Genomic DNA, 19,407 nt, shown 5'->3' on the forward strand with positions numbered 1-19,407 from the left:
GGCAATTTGATAAAAATTCTGTACACCATGGTAGAAACAATCAGTATACTCTTGTTCATAAGGATAAAAATATTACTTTGCTTCCTATGACTCCTGATTCCATTTTGAAAGATGACATTAATAGAGCTAATAAAGCAAAACAGGAGAAAAATAAGAGTGAAAATCAGATTGTGGCAAAGGAATTTGAGCAACAAATGAAACCTAATAATAAACCATCTAGTGTTGTTTCTGAAATTAAATTGAAAAGTGCATGTTTACTTGCCACAAAATCTGATATTGATGAACTAGATTTCAGCAAATCTGTTTGCTATGCTTTTGTGTGCAAAGAGGCATTATTTTCATTCGAGGACGTGCCTTCCTCTTTGCCCCCTGCTGTCACTCACATTTTGCAGGAGTTCGCTGACGTCTTCCCACAAGACGTGCCACCGGGATTACCACCTATTCGAGGGATTGAGCATCAAATTGACTTAATTCCCGGTGCATCGCTACCCAACCGTGCACCATACCGTACCAATCTAGCGGAGACGAAGGAGATTATGCGTCAAGTACAGGAGCTGCTCGACAAAGGTTATATACGCGAATCTCTTAGTCCTTGTGCTGTTCCTATTATACTCGTGCCTAAAAAGGATGGTACGTCGCGTATGTGTGTTGATTGTAGAGGCATTAATAATATTACTATTCGTTATCGTCATCCTATTCCTAGGCTCGATGATATGCTTGATGAATTGAGTGGCTCTACAATATTCTCCAAAGTTGATTTGCGTAGTGGATACCATCAAATTCGTATGAAATTGGGAGATGAATGGAAAACTGCATTTAAAACTAAGTTTGGTTTATATGAGTGGTTAGTCATGCCTTTTGGGTTAACTAATGCACCTAGTACTTTCATGAGACTAATGAACGAAGTTTTACGTGCTTTCATTGGACGATTTGTGGTGGTCTATTTTGATGATATACTGATTTATAGCAAATCTTTGGAAGAACATTTGGAACATTTACGTGCTGTTTTTATTGCTCTACGTGATGCACGTTTGTTTGGTAACCTTGGGAAGTGCACCTTTTGCACCGACCGTGATGAGGACATCAATACAATTATTACACCCACAGTCCCTGCTGCTATACATACTGGACCAATTACTAGAGCTCGCGCACGCCAATTAAATTACCAGGTACTTTCGTTTCTTGCTAATGATTCTAATGTTCATGAGAATATGATGCTGCCTAAATTGGATACATTTGTTTTGCTTACAAATGAAGGGCCTAGCTTTGAGAAGGATGAACATTGGAGCAAGAACAAGCATGGAGATGATGGCATGCGCATGGGGAACAAGAACGGAGTTACAAGTGATGATTTCAGGACGTTGAAGCCACCATAATGCGTGCATGAAGCCTTGGACGAAATATACAAGATGCTACTTCATAACTTTCGTCCAGAGGCTATTCTAGGTGCTGCGTCACCTTATTATTGGGCCAGGCCCATGTAATTTCGAAATACATAAGTATAGGCTGTTTTTAGAGTCCGTATGTGTGGGGAAACAAGAGATAGGGTTGGTTTCGGACCCCTTCCTCAAGGGCCACGAAATTCCCCCCCCCCTCTTCCTCCATATATACAGCCCTTAGGGCGTCGTTTAGACTTTGGGTTTTGTTTAGATTAAAAGTTCGCCGTAGCTGCAACTTCGCGTACTTCGTTTGTGTTCAGCGACCAGACAAAGGCGTCACAGAACCCCACCTTGATCAATAAAGCTTTCATCTTATATTCGCAATACCCAGATTGCAATCTCAGTTTCTTGCCTGTTCTTCGTTTGCTCGCAGGAAACAGACCCTCGTGGTCAGGTTGATCGTGCTCCGGCGTGGTCGATAACCTCTCGGAGTTGGTTTAGCGATTGCTAAGGCGCGACGTCCTCGCACGTTCGTAGTCGGATCGTCAAAGTCGACTTCCATCAAAGCGATATTCATCATCTCACCGAAAGACGGGACACCTTTGCCTCTATCACGTGGTGTCCATGATGAAGGTCGACCTGCAGAAAAGTTAGTTCGCGCCAATGCCTGTCGATCCTGCACTTCACGTTCAGCTTTACAAGCAAGATGGAATAAACGAGTGATATTATTATAATCCTTATAGTCTAGAATGGTCTGAATCTCTCTATTTAATCCACCCATAAAACGTGCAAGCATAGCTTCATTCTCCTCAACAATACCACATCTAATCAAGCCAGTTTGTAATTCCTGATAATATTCTTCTACAGAATTTTTCCTTGTCTTAAGCGCTGCAATTTTTGAAGTAATTCACGTTGATAATATGGTGGAACCCAATGAGTACGCATAGCAGTTTTCAAAGTAGCCCAAGTAGCTCGTACAGGATATAATCTACAATGTTCAGACCACCAAACACATGCAAAGCTAGTGAAAGCACAAACAGCAGCAGGAACACGTCTCTCCTCAGGATATTGTAAACATGTAAATCGTTGTTCAGTTTCTAACTCCCAAGTAAGATCTATATCAGGAACATATCTACCCTCAAATGGTGGAATATTCACTTTCAGTTTAGGGAGATGGTCATGATCTCGTACCTGAGGGGGAGCCCTAACATTGCCATTATTTGCATGTGGACGACCTGGTGGTTGTGGTGCTGGTGGTTGCACGTAGTTCTGATTTTGATCAACCTCATCCTCGTAATCTCCCGCATAATCATCCTCATCCACATCAGCAGCAGGAACCACAGAAGTATCAACAGCAGCACCAGCAGTTTGGCCAGGCTGAAGAGGGACACGGCTCGCTCGGCGGAGGGCTGTTTCCCGACGTGGAGGTAGTCGTCGTCGTCGTTGTTGTTGTTGTTGTTGTTGTTGTTGTTGTTGTTGTTGTTGTTGTTGCGGAGGTGCAGCCGGTGGTGGAAGACGCGCAAGCAGTTCATTAAATCTGTTATCAAGCTTTGTTTCGAGCGTTTTCTCAAGGCCAGTGATCTTCTCCATGGCCTCTTCAAAATTGTTCAGCACATCTTGCACCTGTTCAGTCATCATTTGCTGAAACTTATCATGAAGCTCCTTGTTCGTTAAGTTCTCCCAGTCAATCTCGTCGTCTTGTGATCCTGGCATGGTTAGCAGCAATAGAAACACACAAAAATATGATCCTATAGACTACTAACAAGTGGTGGTGGTGGGTGTCACAAATCCGTCAAGCAAATATCAAATTCTTACCAGTTCTTACCCAGCAGCAGGCGGTGATCGGCAACCGATGTAGTCAAAACTCTCAAAGCTTGGATAGAGCGATTACCAGGGAGAGTCAAACGCACGATGTAGATGTATGTGGAGCTGGGAAGGCTTATAATATGGTAGCAAAAAAGGTCAGCAATAATCAATTCAGAGATGCAAAGTTGAATAAACGCTCAACGACGGTACTGTGTTGGTCCTAGGCTAGACCGTGCTAGAGACGCGAGCCTAGAACACTAACAAATCACGGCGCTGCACGTAAACAAGGGAAAAAGCACACTCTGGAATTTTTTTCGCTCTGTTTTTTTTGCGCCTCTTTTTTTTGCGAAAAATCACTATAATGGCGAGTGTCTCAAAACTCTTCCCAGGTCAAACTGACCGGATGGGCATGAAATTTTTTTGACTATTTTTTCCGAGACCTACTCAGGCAAGGAAACACAAAACGAAAACTAGATGGATCTCGAAAACAAACCTAATATGAAAAGACCTCGGATTGGTGGTGGACAAGCAGATGTATATGTGGACTCGGATTGGTGGTGGACAGGCGGATGTATATGTGGACTCGGATTGGTGGTGGACAGGCGGATGTATATGTGGACTCGGATTGGTGGTGGACAGGCGGATGTATATGGCAGCGGTAAGGAATATGTTGGTAGTGGTGGTATATGCTTGGAACAATGACGATGGTGCGGCGGCGGCGTGACAACTTGTGAACAGAACTCGAAACTCTAAGGGAAACCAGACGCTAAGACCAGCAACTTGACACGACAATGCAACCGCAAATTCAACAAAGCAAAATACTGAAAAGACTATGCAAAGGCTCAGACTGGTTCGGATATGATGAACTAACCCTAAATTATTTTTTTGGATTTTTCATGGACTGTAGGTATGAAGAACAGACTCGATCTAAACTACGAAAAACTGTAAAATCTCACCGAGCAACCTGAAAATCTGATACCACTTGATAGAGGCAAAGGTGTCCCGTCTTTCGATGAGATGGTGGCTATCGTTTTGGAGGAAGTCGACTTTGACGATCCGACTACGAACGTGCGAGGACGTCGCGCCTTAGCAATCGCTAAACCAACTCCGAGGGGTTATTGACCACGCCGGAGCACGATCAACCTGACCACGAAGGTCTGTTTCCTGCAGGCAAACGAAGAACAAGCAAGAAACTAAGATTGCAATCTGGATATTGCGAATATAAGAGGAAAGCTTTATTGATCAAGGTGGGGTTCTGTGACGCCTTTGTCTGGTCGTTGAACACAAACGAAGTACGCGAAGTTGCAGCTATGGCGAACTTTTAATCTAAACAAAACCCAAAGTCTAAACGGTGCCCTAAGGGCTGTATATATGGAGGAAGAGGAGGGAATTTCGTGGACCTTGGGGAAGGGGTCCGAAACCAACCCTATCTCTTGTTTCCCCACACATACGGACTCTAAAAACAGCCTATACTTATGTAGATAAAGGATCCGGATCGGGCAGCACTGTCACCTCTGCGTACCGACGTACCACGTCACCTCGACTGGACCGAGGGCTTCGTCATCACTTCATTAACCCACGACGGGGACTTCGGCGTCACACTGTGGGCCTGCATTGGCCATGCTATGTCGCCACTTCGGAGTGCCGAGCTCTTCGCTCCGCCACCTCGATCGGGACCGGCTTGGGGAATGGAACTTTGTCCCACATCAAGCTCGGACCGCATCATCAATGCCGAACACATTAACCAGCTAAGTCGCTTTCACGCTCAAAAACTTTTAGTTTTAAATTTTGTTCAGTTCGACCAAGCATTATACTTTTTTGGCAAAAAGTTGTTTATGAAAAACTCCCTTGTCAAAACTTTGTTTATGACACACAAATTCAAATACCCCGTCTACTTGGGGGCTTCCTTTATGAAGCTTTTCCTTTTGCATATGATTATACATGTATGGCTTCGTTCCTTGTTCGTGTATTACGCCACAATATGCACCATGTTGACTTAAGTGTTCCACAAGCTGGGTTGCCTTGCTCCTGTGTTTACCCCTACGTTCCCGATTGTTCGGCTAGGGAGTAAAGGGAGCACCTAGGCGATTGTCACGATCGGGTCATCCGAGCTCGGACCTCAGACTAGGTGAAGCCGAAAGCTAGCGCTCTTATTGTTTTCAATCATGGTCGACACACAATGGAACTCATGAATACAAAAAATCTATTGCACAAGTCTCATAGTAACAATGAGCAACCGAAGAAAGGTATCGGTGGAGGTACTATTTTCTTCGAAAATGCTTCTTACACTTCGTCAGTAATATAGCACAAGTTCCCTGAGCGCGCTTTGTCTGTTACAGCCTTATGGCCTGATTGCCTGGTTATCGGAAACACCGTCGATATTCTCGACAGGTGGAGTACATAACACTTTTCGGCCCTTGACCGAAGAGGGAGAAGCCGACGGTCGGTTAAGACGCGTTTAAAGTTCGGGTGAACACAGATATGATATAAGTACTTCGATACATACAATCATTATACATAAAACTCGTTTACCCAAGTCACTTGGGGGCTCTTAAATTTATAGGAGCCATTTTATAAGATTTCTTCTTCTTAGTTGATGAGGACATGACTACCTTGGATACGACCAAAAATATTGCATACATGCATATTTGTCAGGTGATCTCTAGTGCAAACTATTCAATAATCTATTTATGTTATCCAGAACAAAAATACTTCACACACTTTTGTGTTTTGTCTAATTGTAGGTGTATGGGACATTTGTACAATCCACATATGAAGATAAGGCAAAAGGAGAAGTTTAGGTTCTGTTCAAAAAGTCCTCTCACGTCACTTTTGGGCCAAGAGAAGATAGAGTCCAAGTCTCTCACGTTCTGGATTCAGATTCGGACTGCACAGACATACCTGACTCAAAACGCCAACAACTTTTTCATACGGACTCCGAATTGGGTTATTCTTTTTTTGTTGGAAACTAGATTTCGTGCTCTTTCCAACCCAATTGGATTCACCTTTAAATTCGTCCGGAGCATTGAGTTATGGTCGAAACAATCTGACATTGCACCAGAATCCGAGTCAAACTACAAGTCCAAAGGTGTTGCATCACCTCCACTTGGGCCCATGAGCCTTGTACGACCTAGGGTTGGTTTTAGGCTGCCTTGGGACATCCTCCCACCTCCTTGGCCGCCACCCCTTGCTCCTATATAAGTAGATCCATCTAGTAGCTTTTTCCTTGGAATTTGTTTAGTTAAAAGTTAGCCATTGCAACTTCGTGTACTTCGTTTGTGTCCAACGACCAGACCAAGACCGCTTACGGATTCCCACCACTATCAATACTTCATATATATTCGCAATATTCAGATTGCATTATCATATTCTTGCTCGTTCTTCGATTGCTTGCAGGAATAGACCTTCGTGGTCAGGCTGATCGTGCTTCCGGCATCGTCAGTAACCTCAGGAGATTGGTTTAGCGATTGATAAGGCGCAACGTCGTGCATGTTTGAAGTCGGATCGTCAAAGTCGTCTCCACCAAATCGATAGTTATCATCTCATCGAAAGATCGGGACACCTTTGCCTCTATCAAGTGGTATCAGTTTTCAGGTTGCTCGGTGAGAATTTCCAGTTGCCCCTAGATTAGATTTATTTTCTTACCTATTGTCCAAGAAAAAGCCACAAAAAAGTTAGATCTATTCATCCTTTTGTCCAAGCCAGTCTGAGCCTTTGCAATTTTCTATTCATTGTTTGCATTATTGAATTATCGGTTGCATCGTCGTGTCGAGTTGCTGGTCTTAGGGTCTAGTTCGTTTAGAGTTTCGAGTTCTGTTCACATTAGTAACGTCACCGCTGCATCGTTATCCCTTCTGCTGTCCACCACACCATCCATCAAATTCCACCATGTGCTACCCATAGTTCATTGTCACAATCATAGTTGAGGTCGTTCACATCTTCGCTTGATCCAATCTGCATCTTATCTAGTTTGTCTTGGAAAGAGGGAGAAAAAAAAAGACAGAGAAAAAAAAAGAGAGAAAAAAAAAGAAAAAAAGTCAGAAAAAAAAGAGAAAGAAAAAAGTGTGAGGAAAAAAAAAGAGAGAAGAAAAAAAAAACAAAATTCGGATCTATCTAGACTCAATCTCGTAGTTGAATTCGGATTGGAATCTGTTTTGTGCACTGTTTAGTAAAACAGGCATACCTTCCTCATACGAAGTCCGTTTTGACTCCGCGAGTACTCAAATGAAAGCTAGCGACGAGCCGCATCTAAATAGTTGCAGAGACTAGTTCACTATTTGACACCTCAAAATCGTCTTCTAAATAGGTCTTTTTGCCCTCCGAAGTTCGCGGACACAGCTTATTCCAGTTTTTCAAGCCAGTTTCAGAATTCTTTCACTCCTCATATCAACTCGGAATTGAGTGATTCTTTTTGCATTGGAAAGCTTGAGTTAGTAGCATTCTTTGAAAAAAATTATCAGAAAATTGGCACAAACTTTTCAAGAGGAATGTTGGAGAGAGTTGTTGTATATCCTGCTTGGCAGTTGTTTTTCATCATTATCTTTACTGTCGTTGTGATCTTCACTTATATCTTGCTGTCCAGAGCTACTTAGTATCCTTCATTGATGCTAGTTATGCTACGCCGTGACCTCATTAGTGTTCTAGGCTCGCGTCTCTAGTCCGGTCTAGCCTAGGACCAGCACAGTACCGTCGTTGAGCGTTTATTCAACATTGCATCTCTGAATTGATTATTGCTAATATTTTGCTACCATATATAGCCAACCCAGCTCCACATATTTCTACACCGTGTATACATACGTTCCCCTGGCAATCGCTTTACTCAATCTTTGGAGTTATTTGACACCGCTGGTTGCCTGTCACCACCTGCTGCTTGGTAAGAACTTGTAAGATATTGATATTTGCTTTACTTTGAGCGCTTTACCACCACATCCTAGTAGTTCATAGGAACATTATTCTTGAATTTTGTTTCTTGTTTCTACTAATCATGACAGGATCTAGAGTCAATTCATGGGGTTTTCGATCGTGGGAGATGTGCCATCACCTATGCAAATACCACAACCGTCACGAGAGGTGCACAAACATCCAAATGCACATGATCAGGTTAATGTTTCTATACCACCATTTAATGGCCGTTTTAGACCTGCTTTATATATTGAATGGGAGTTTGACCTAAATAATATATTTGCTTCCAATAATTTTGATGTACGTAAAAAAGTTAAGGTTGCGGTTTGTTCTTTCACTGGTTATGCTGTAGTTTGGTGGAGTGAATATTGTCGGTTACACCCTAATGATATACCTACTACTTGGGATGATTTGAAACTTGCCATGCGACATACATTCGTTCCCGCTTATTATACTCGTGACATGATTACAAAGTTGCAACATTTAAAACAAGGTAGTGACACCGTAACGAAATATTATGATACTTTACAAACTACCTTGCTGCATTCCTCTTTAGAAGAAAGTGAAGAAGATTTTATGGATAGATTTTGGGGAGGATTAAATCGTGACATTCAGGAGATACTAATACATGAAGAGTGTTATCCTATGGACCATTTGTTTCATCTTGCTTGCAAAGCTGAACAGGAAATAAAACGACATGTTGCGCACAAGGAGAACAAGCGCGAGATGCACATTCCAGGAGTTGATACGGTTGTCCCTTCAACTACTAAGCATACTATGACAACCACATACGTTGTTGTGAGGACTACATCACCTCCACCATGTGACACATCATCACCGAGAGTGCCTACCTCATCTGAGTTGATCATAAGAGGTAATGACAAAGGTACTAATCTTCCACTTCCACATGAGTATGATGAATGTCTTGTCAATTTAAGTGCACCATGCGGTGAGCTACCCACTACTTTGATCACACCAGCTACCTTAGAGGACTATGTTGATGATTTGACTTTGCCATGTGATCAAACAATTTTGAGCGAGCCCATTGAATTAACTATCGATGCAAAAGAATCAAGTGAATCAGGGAATAAATCAGATTTGGATCAAATATGTTTGAAAATAATTGTGCCAATATTTAAGCATTTTGATATGACCTCTAATCTTGGTGATGGTTCATCAATGTTGGGATGGTTTAATGATGAATATTGTCAATCTTTTCATATGAATAAGAGCTTCACTTATATGTGCAAACTGAGTTGCAATACTTTCATGCCTTCTACTTCTTGTGATAATATTTTGGCTTTATATTTTATTAACTATGAAAGTTACTCATGTATACATGTGTCATATGTGCAAAATCCACGGGAAGTAAAAATGGATGACATATACATATACAACATGTACACCTTGTCTCTTTTGTTAGCCACATTTCAGATTAAGCAACGCCAAGGACGGCTTTGTTTTCAAGAAGGGGAGGATGATGAGGACATGACTACCTTGGATACGACCAAAAATATTGCATACATGCATATTTGTCAGGTGATCTCTAGTGCAAACTATTCAATAATCTATTTATGTTATCCAGAACAAAAATACTTCACACACTTTTGTGTTTTGTCTAATTGTAGGTGTATGGGACATTTGTACAATCCACATATGAAGATAAGGCAAAAGGAGAAGTTTAGGTTCTGTTCAAAAAGTCCTCTCACGTCACTTTTGGGCCAAGAGAAGATAGAGTCCAAGTCTCTCACGTTCTGGATTCAGATTCGGACTGCACAGACATACCTGACTCAAAACGCCAACAACTTTTTCATACGGACTCCGAATTGGGTGATTCTTTTTTTGTTGGAAACTAGATTTCGTGCTCTTTCCAACCCAATTGGATTCACCTTTAAATTCGTCCGGAGCATTGAGTTATGGTCGAAACAATCTGACGTTGCACCAGAATCTGAGTCAAACTACAAGTCCAAAGGTGTTGCATCACCTCCACTTGGGCCCATGAGCCTTGTACGACCTAGGGTTGGTTTTAGGCTGCCTTGGGACGTCCTCCCACCTCCTTGGCCGCCACCCCTTGCTCCTATATAAGTAGATCCATCTAGTAGCTTTTTCCTTGGGGTTTTGTTTAGATTAAAAGTTCGCCATAGCTGCAACTTCGCGTACTTCGTTTGTGTTCAGCGACCAGACAAAGGCGTCACAGAACCCCACCTTGATCAATAAAGCTTTCATCTTATATTCGCAATATCCAGATTGCAATCTCAGTTTCTTGCCTGTTCTTCGTTTGCTCGCAGGAAACAGACCCTCGTGGTCAGGTTGATCGTGCTCCGGCGTGGTCGATAACCTCTCGGAGTTGGTTTAGCGATTGCTAAGGCGCGACGTCCTCGCACGTTCGTAGTCGGATCGTCAAAGTCGACTTCCATCAAAGCGATATTCATCATCTCATCGAAAGACGGGACACCTTTGCCTATATCAAGTGGTATCAGTTTTCAGGTTGCTCGGTGAGAATTTCCAGTTTCCCCTAGATTAGATTTATTTTCTTACCTATTGTCCAAGAAAAAGCCACAAAAAAGTTAGATCTATTCATCCTTTTGTCCAAGCCAGTCTGAGCCTTTGCAATTTTCTATTCATTGTTTGCATTATTGAATTATCGGTTGCATCGTCGTGTCGAGTTGCTGGTCTTAGGGTCTAGTTCGTTTAGAGTTTCGAGTTCTGTTCACATTAGTCACGTCGCCGCTGCATCGTTATCCCTTCTGCTGTCCACCACACCATCCATCAAATTCCACCACGTGCTACCCATAGTTCATTGTCACAATCATAGTTGAGGTCGTTCACATCTTCGCTTGATCCAATCTGCATCTTATCTAGTTTGTCTTGGAAAGAGGGAGAGAAAAAAAAAAGATAGAGAAAAAAAAAAGAAGTCAGAAAAAAAAGAGAAAGAAAAAAAAGTGTGAGAAAAAAAAAGAGAGAAGAAAAAAAAACAAAATTCGGATCTATCTAGACTCAATCTCGTAGTTGAATTCGGATTGGAATCTGTTTTGTGCACTGTTTAGTAAAACAGGCATACCTTCCTCATACGAAGTCCGTTTTGACTCCGCGAGTACTCAAATGAAAGCTAGCGACGAGCCGCATCTAAATAGTTGCAGAGACTAGTTCAATATTTGACACCTCAAAATCGTCTTCTAAATAGGTCTTTTTGCCCTCCGAAGTTCGCGGACACAGCTTATTCCAGTTTTTCAAGCCAGTTTCAGAATTCTTTCACTCCTCATATCAACTCGGAATTGAGTGATTCTTTTTGCATTGGAAAGCTTGAGTTAGTAGCATTCTTTGAAAAAACTTATCAGAAAATTGGCACAAACTTTTCAAGAGGAAAGTTGGACAGAGTTGTTGTATATCCTGCTTGGCAGTTGTTTTTCATCATTATCTTTACTGCCGTTGTGATCTTCACTTATATCTTGCTGTCCAGAGCTACTTAGTATCCTTCATTGATGCTAGTTGTGCTACGCCGTGACCTCATTAGTGTTCTAGGCTCGCGTCTCTAGTCCGGTCTAGCCTAGGACCAGCACAGTACCGTCGTTGAGCGTTTATTCAACATTGCATCTCTGAATTGATTATTGCTAATATTTTGCTACCATATATAGCCAACCCAGCTCCACATATTTCTACACCGTGTATACGTACGTTCCCCTGGCAATCGCTTTACTCAATCTTTGGAGTTATTTGACACCGCTGGTTGCCTGTCACCACCTGCTGCTTGGTAAGAACTTGTAAGATATTGATATTTGCTTTACTATGAGCGCTTTACCACCACATCCTAGTAGTTCATAGGAACATTATTCTTGAATTTTGTTTCTTGTTTCTACTAATCATGACAGGATCTAGAGTCAATTCATGGGGTTTGTCGATCGTGGGAGATGTGCCATCACCTATGCAAATACCACAACCGTCACGAGAGGTGCACAAACATCCAAATGCACATGATCAGGTTAATGTTTCTATACCACCATTTAATGGCCGTTTTAGACCTGCTTTATATATTGAATGGGAGTTTGACCTAAATAATATATTTGCTTCCAATAATTTTGATGTACGTAAAAAAGTTAAGGTTGCGGTTGGTTCTTTCACTGGTTTTGCTGTAGTTTGGTGGAGTGAATATTGTCGGTTACACCCTAATGATATACCTACTACTTGGGATGATTTGAAACTTGCCATGCGACATACATTCGTTCCCGCTTATTATACTCGTGACATGATTACAAAGTTGCAACATTTAAAACAAGGTAGTGACACCGTAACGAAATATTATGATACTTTACAAACTACCTTGCCGCATTCCTCTTTAGAAGAAAGTGAAGAAGATTTTATGGATAGATTTTGGGGAGGATTAAATCGTGACATTCAGGAGATACTAATACATGAAGAGTGTTATCCTATGGACCATTTGTTTCATCTTGCTTGCAAAGCGGAACAGGAAATAAAACGACGTGTTGCGCACAAGGAGAACAAGCGCGAGATGCACATTCCAAGAGTTGATATGGTTGTCCCTTCAACTACTAAGCATACTATGACAACCACATCCGTTGTTGTGAGGACTACATCACCTTCACCATGTGACACATCATCACCGAGAGTGCCAACCTCATCTGAGTTGATCATAAGAGGTAATGACAAAGGTACTAATCTTCCACTTCCACATGAGTATGATGAATGTGTTGTCAATTTAAGTGCACCATGCGGTGAGCTACCCACTACTTTGATCACACCAGCTACCTTAGAGGACTATGTTGATGATTTGACTTTGCCATGTGATCAAACAATTTTGAGTGAGCCCATTGAATTAACTATCGATGCAAAAGAATCAAGTGAATCAGGGAATAAATCAGATTTGGATCAAATATGTTTGAAAATAATTGTGCCAATGTTTAATCATTTTGATATGACCTCTAATCTTGGTGATGGTTCATCAATGTTGGGATGGTTTAATGATGAATATTGTCAATCTTTTCATATGAATAAGAGCTTCACTTATATGTGCAAACTGAGTTGCAATACTTTCATGCCTTCTACTTCTTGTGATAATATTTTGGCTTTATATTTTATTAACTATGAAAGTTACTCATGTATACATGTGTCATATGTGCAAAATCCACGGGAAGTAAAAATGGATGACATATACATATACAACATGTACACCTTGTCTCTTTTGTTAGCCACATTTCAGATTAAGCAACGCCGAGGACGGCTTTGTTTTCAAGAAGGGGAGGATGATGAGGACATGACTACCTTGGATACGACCAAAAATATTGCATACATGCATACTTGTCAGGTGATTTCTAGTGCAAACTATTCAATAATCTATTTATGTTATCCAGAACAAAAATACTTCACACACTTTTGTGTTTTGTCTAATTGCAGGTGTATGGGACATTTGTACAATCTACATATGAAGATAAGGCAAAAGGAGAAGTTTAGGTTCTGTTCAAAAAGTCCTCTCACGTCACTTTTGGGCCAAGAGAAGATAGAGTCCAAGTCTCTCACGTTCTGGATTCAGATTCGGACTGCACAGACATACCTGACTCAAAACACCAACAACTTTTTCATACGGACTCCGAATTGGGTGATTCTTTTTTTGTTGGAAACTAGATTTCGTGCTCTTTCCAACCCAATTGGATTCACCTTTAAATTCGTCCGGAGCATTGAGTTATGGTCGAAACAATCTGACGTTGCACCAGAATCCGAGTCAAACTAAAAATCCAAAGGTGTTGCATCACCTCCACTTGGGCCCATGAGCCTTCTACGACCTAGGGTTGGTTTTAGGCTGCCTTGGGACGTCCTCCCACCTCCTTGGCCGCCACCCCTTGCTCCTATATAAGTAGATCCATCTAGTAGCTTTTTCCTTGGAATTTGTTTAGTTAAAAGTTAGCCATTGCAACTTCGTGTACTTCGTTTGTGTCCAACGACCAGACCAAGACCGCTTACGGATTCCCACCACTATCAATACTTCATATATATTCGCAATATTCAGATTGCATTATCATATTCTTGCTCGTTCTTCGATTGCTTGCAGGAATAGACCTTCGTGGTCAGGCTGATCGTGCTTCCGGCATCGTCAGTAACCTCAGGAGATTGGTTTAGCGATTGATAAGGCGCAACGTCGTGCATGTTTGAAGTCGGATCGTCAAAGTCGTCTCCACCAAATCGATAGTTATCATCTCATCGAAAGATCGGGACACCTTTGCCTCTATCATTAGTCGTTGCAAAGCCTTTTTCTATCACTCCTTTTTTCGACGCGAGTGTGTGGTCAAAAGCTGAGGAGCCTAATTTCTTCCTCAAAGCCGCTAGAGTTTAGTTTGCTAAACTCGCCTAACGAGAGTACTCCGCCTTCGGGATAGGAGGTTGAAGCCGTAGGCTGACCCGCTTGAAGTCTTGAGATAGAATGTGTCATGTTAAAGCACCACAGAAGCACCTTTTTTAAGACCAATTTTCGATTTGGCACCGAACACTTGATCTAGTTCGGACGTTCAGTTTTTACTGAAGTTTTTTTGGTTTCCAAGCCTATGGCACTTTTAAACTATTTGTGTGTTTCCAGCATAAGTCTCGCAGTGCAACGCCGGACACCTTTAGAGATTCGGCAAAAACATTCTCGGATATTACTATATATGCATCGGTTTCGAATTGTGTCTTCGGTCAATAGTTGGGTTGCCCGGCTCCTGTGCTTGCCTCCTATGTTCCGCTTTGTTCCGCTAGGTGCGCAAAGGGAGAACCATTGCGTTTGTGCTTCCAGCTCGAATGGTTAAGCACCTTAGTGGAGAAAGCCGAAAATTGACTGGCACAATAAGCGTAAACTGGTCAGCGATCTGACGACTATAAAATCGATAGAGGTCACCCTGTGTTAAATAATGGGGCGTTCATAACATTGGCCGAAGTTTTTACGGCTTGACCTCGGCTGTCGCCGAGCACTAACCGGGGGCTAGTAACCGGCCTTCCAACTTTAAGCTCCTAGGACTAAGTGAAAGTTATAAAGCCCGCATATCTGATTGCCTCGTTTCCCCTAACACAACCGCCTTCGGGTACCGAGACGTCGGCTAAGAGTTGTTTGGTTATTGCGGAAACACCCTACGTAGCATCTACGAGGGGGTGGAAGCCGACGATGGGCCACTTTCAACTAATAAACGGTCGCAACGGAGTCAAAATAAACATATAATCGGCGTTTGTATTTAATATAAGAGGGCCTCCTTCCCCAATCATCGTTATAAAGCCATAAATATGCATCAATTTGACTTCAGATTTTGGCCAAGCTGGGTTGCCTGGCTCCTGTGCTTACCCCTACGTTCCCAATTGTTCGGCCAGGTGGTAAAGGGAGCACCTCTGTGATTGTTACTACCGGGTCATCCGAGTAAGTACCTCAGATTGGGTGAAGGCGAAAGCTAGCAATCTTAAAGTATCACATTGGTCGGCAACGACGGAAGTGAAAATTTTGGTTCTCTATAAACCACATAGTCCGGGAACTTTCCCCAAACTAAACCCTCCATATTTTCCTCCCACATTGATCGGAGTTGAGGTTTCATGATCATGATCAGCATGATGACCCAAGGAAAGGTACCGATAGCAGGACTATTTTCTTTGGAAGATGTTTCTTACATTAAACAGTAATATAAGATATCTCTCTGCGTACCTTTGTTTATAAAACCGTATTACCGGATTGCCTTGTTTGCCGTAAAACTTTGCTCTTGTAAAGGCTTTATAAAGTAGGACAAGCACTCCCCAGCTACTGGCCGAGGAGGTTGAAGCCGATGGTCGGTCAACAAAGTTTTGTACAATGCGGATCTGAGCATTAATGATGTAAAGTACTTGGATACATAGAATCATTACACATAAAAATTGCTAGTAAAATCCATTTAGTGCATTCCATCTTTTAAACCCCTTGGGGCCTACCTTGGCGAGCTCGGATTTCGACCAGCTCTTAGCTTTTTTAAGAGATCTTTATTCTCTTTCCGAGAATTTTGTGTTAAACACAACAAAATTTTCTGTCAAACGGACTTCGATCATTAATTCGACCACCCGTGCCCACATTAAGGCTCGGGGGCTACTGGGCTTTGCGCTCATTATTTACAAATATTAAAGGGGCACATCGATCCCCTGATCTGGTGTTGCCACCCGACCAGTGGCGCGGGGGCTACTGCATTGCCTATTCAATGCAGAAAATTCAAAGTGCTCAGTGTTCGGCATAACCGAACTATGACAAGTACGTCTTCGGACGACAATAAGTACCATATGGGAATTATCCGGCATCAAGCTGATATATCGCGGCGACTTCTCACGACCCTCTCTCAGGGGCCCGTCCGCCGATCACTATTACCTCTAATATATTACACTGCGTTTCTATTCCTATGTATGCTGCCGAGCTAGGAGTTGATCCTCAGGCCGATTTCACGACCTGAGACTCAGAAGCTACTAGGATCAGTGGTTTCATATTTTCCTTCAGGTGCATCTCAGATTTTAGGCCAACAGACACCTTGAGGGCTACTGGCAGTACATGTTGACAGCAATTAAATTTACACGCATCGAAAATAAAATCCGTAAACAATCAGCCCAAGCCCGAGGTGGTGCATCACCTCGGAAGCAGTCCGGCATAAAGCTCGGATGCAAGTGGCTGGCTCTATAGAGGGCATTTCCAGCATTAAGCTTAGCTAACTTCCTTTAAACTTCTTCAAGCCAAGGTGATCTATGACACCTCGCATACAGTCCGGCGTTGGAGCTCGGATCCAGTCCGCCGTTGGTGCTCAGCTGCAAAAGATACCTCGAAATGCAGTCCGGCGTTTGAGCTCGGATGCAAGAGGACACCGCCGCCCGGGAACAACTTCGAACCCGAGGTGGGTGTAAAAATAACAAGGCATTGATAAAAGCCGATAACTTAAAGGGGCTCCTCGGATACCCGACATATAAACCCTTCGGATGTACTTCGGCGATCCTCAAGATCGAAGATAAGAAGATTTGTTGAACCAGTTTTCAAGACCGACGACCGAAGATGAAGAACAGTTCGGAAGAATCGAGGAGCGTCCCCAACTTGAAGACCGGTTTAGGGGGCTACTGACGGTGTCCTGGACTAGGGGGTACTCACCACGTCGTCTCCCGATCAGTTAGATTGGGCCGAGGACCCCCATGGCCGTATACTCATGGGCCAGTGCGGACAGCCCACGCCGCATACAAGGAGGATTCTACAAGACTTGGCGCCAAGACAAGGACTCCTCTAAACCCTAGTCCTACGGTGCATATATAAACCGAAGCCAGGCTAGTCAATAGACAATCTCATATTCATTACTACAATCTCGTGGTAGATACATGTACTCTGTTGATGAGGACATCAATACCATTGTTACACCCACAGCCCCTACTATTACATATAATGGACCAATTACTCGAGCTCGCGCACGCCAATTAAATTACCAGGTACTTTCGTTTCTTGCTAATGATTCTAATGTTCATGAGAATATGATGCTGCATAAATTGGATACATTTGTTTTGCTTACAAATGAAGGGCCTAGCTTGGAGAAGGATGAACATTGGAGCAAGAACAAGCATGGAGATGATGGCATGCGCATGGGGAACAAGAACGGAGTTACAAGTGATGATTTCAGGACGTTGAAGCCACCATAATGCGTGCATGAAGCCTTGGACGAAATATACAAGATGCTACTTCATAACTTTCGTCCAGAGGCTATTCTAGGTGCTGCGTCACCTTATTATTGGGCCAGGCCCATGTAATTTCGAAATACATAAGTATAGGCTGTTTTTAGAGTCCGAATGTGTGGGGAAACAAGAGATAGGGTTGGTTTCGGACCCCTTCCTCAAGGGCCACGAAATTCCCCCCCTCTTCCTCCATATATACAGCCCTTAGGGCGTCGTTTAGACTTTGGGTTTTGTTTAGATTAAAAGTTCGCCCTAGCTGCAACTTCGCGTACTTCGTTTGTGTTCAGCGACCAGACAAAGGCGTCACAGAACCCCACCTTGATCAATAAAGCTTTCATCTTATATTCGCAATATCCGGATTGCAATCTCAGTTTCTTGCTTGTTCTTCGTTTGCTCGCAGGAAACAGACCCTCGTGGTCAGGTTGATCGTGCTCCGGCGTGGTCGATAACCTCTCGGAGTTGGTTTAGCATTGCTAAGGCGCGACGTCCTCGCACGTTCGTAGTCGGATCGTCAAAGTCGACTTCCACCAAAGCGATATCCATCATCTCATCGAAAGACGGGACACCTTTGCCTCTATCACATTGTAGTCAAAACTCTCAAAGCTTGGATAGAGCGATTACCAGGGAGAGTCAAACGCACGACGTAGATGTATGTGGAGCTGGGAAGGCTTATAATATGGTAGCAAAAAGGGTCAGCAATAATCAATTCAGATATGCAAAGTTGAGTAAACGCTCAACGACGGTACTGTGCTGGTCCTAGGCTAGACCGTGCTAGAGACGCGAGCCTAGAACACTAACAAAATCACGGCGCTGCACGTAAACAAGGGAGGAGCACACTCTGAATTTTTTTTCACTTTTTTTTGCACTGTTTTTCCTCTTTTTTTTGCTCCGCAACACATTTTTTTCGAAAAAGTCTACAAATGGTCTAAAAACTGCCTAGCCAGAATTTTTGAAACTGGAACTATTTTTCTACTGCGGGTAACACAAAAGTTTGGGAGTCCTTCTCTGTCACGACTCGGAGTATGGCGTGATCTGGAAATCCAAAACAGAGTAACAAAATACTGGACTTGGACTAGGACTGGTGGCGGAGATGAATCTGGTGGAACTCGGACTGGTGGCGGATATATGTTGCAGGTGTACTCGGATTGGCGTGATGGCGGCGGATATGTGGTGGCGTATATGGACTCAGATTGGCGGTGAATATGTGGTGGTGGTATATGGCAGCGGCGATGAAGTTGGTGCGGTGGTGGTATATGGCAGCAGCGATGATGATGATGCGGTGGTGATATATGGCAGCGGCGACGTGACAACCTGTGAACAGAACTCGAAACTCTAAAGGACTAGACGCTAAGACCAGCAACTTAACACGACGATGCAACCGCAAATTCAACAAAGCAAACACAGAAAAGATTATGCAAAGGCTTAGATTGGTTCGGATAGGATGAACTAACCCTAAATTTTTTTGGCTTTTTCGTGGACTATAGGTATGAAGAACAAACTCGATCTAAACTACGAAAAACTGTAAAATCTCACCGAGCAACCTGGAAATCTGATACCACTTGATAGAGGCAAAGGAGTCCCGTCTTTCGATGAGATGATGGATATCGCTTTGGTGGAAGTCGACTTTGACGATCTG

Source organism: Triticum aestivum, chromosome 1D, assembly GCF_018294505.1.
Source record: "Triticum aestivum cultivar Chinese Spring chromosome 1D, IWGSC CS RefSeq v2.1, whole genome shotgun sequence".
NCBI lineage: Eukaryota > Viridiplantae > Streptophyta > Magnoliopsida > Poales > Poaceae > Triticum > Triticum aestivum.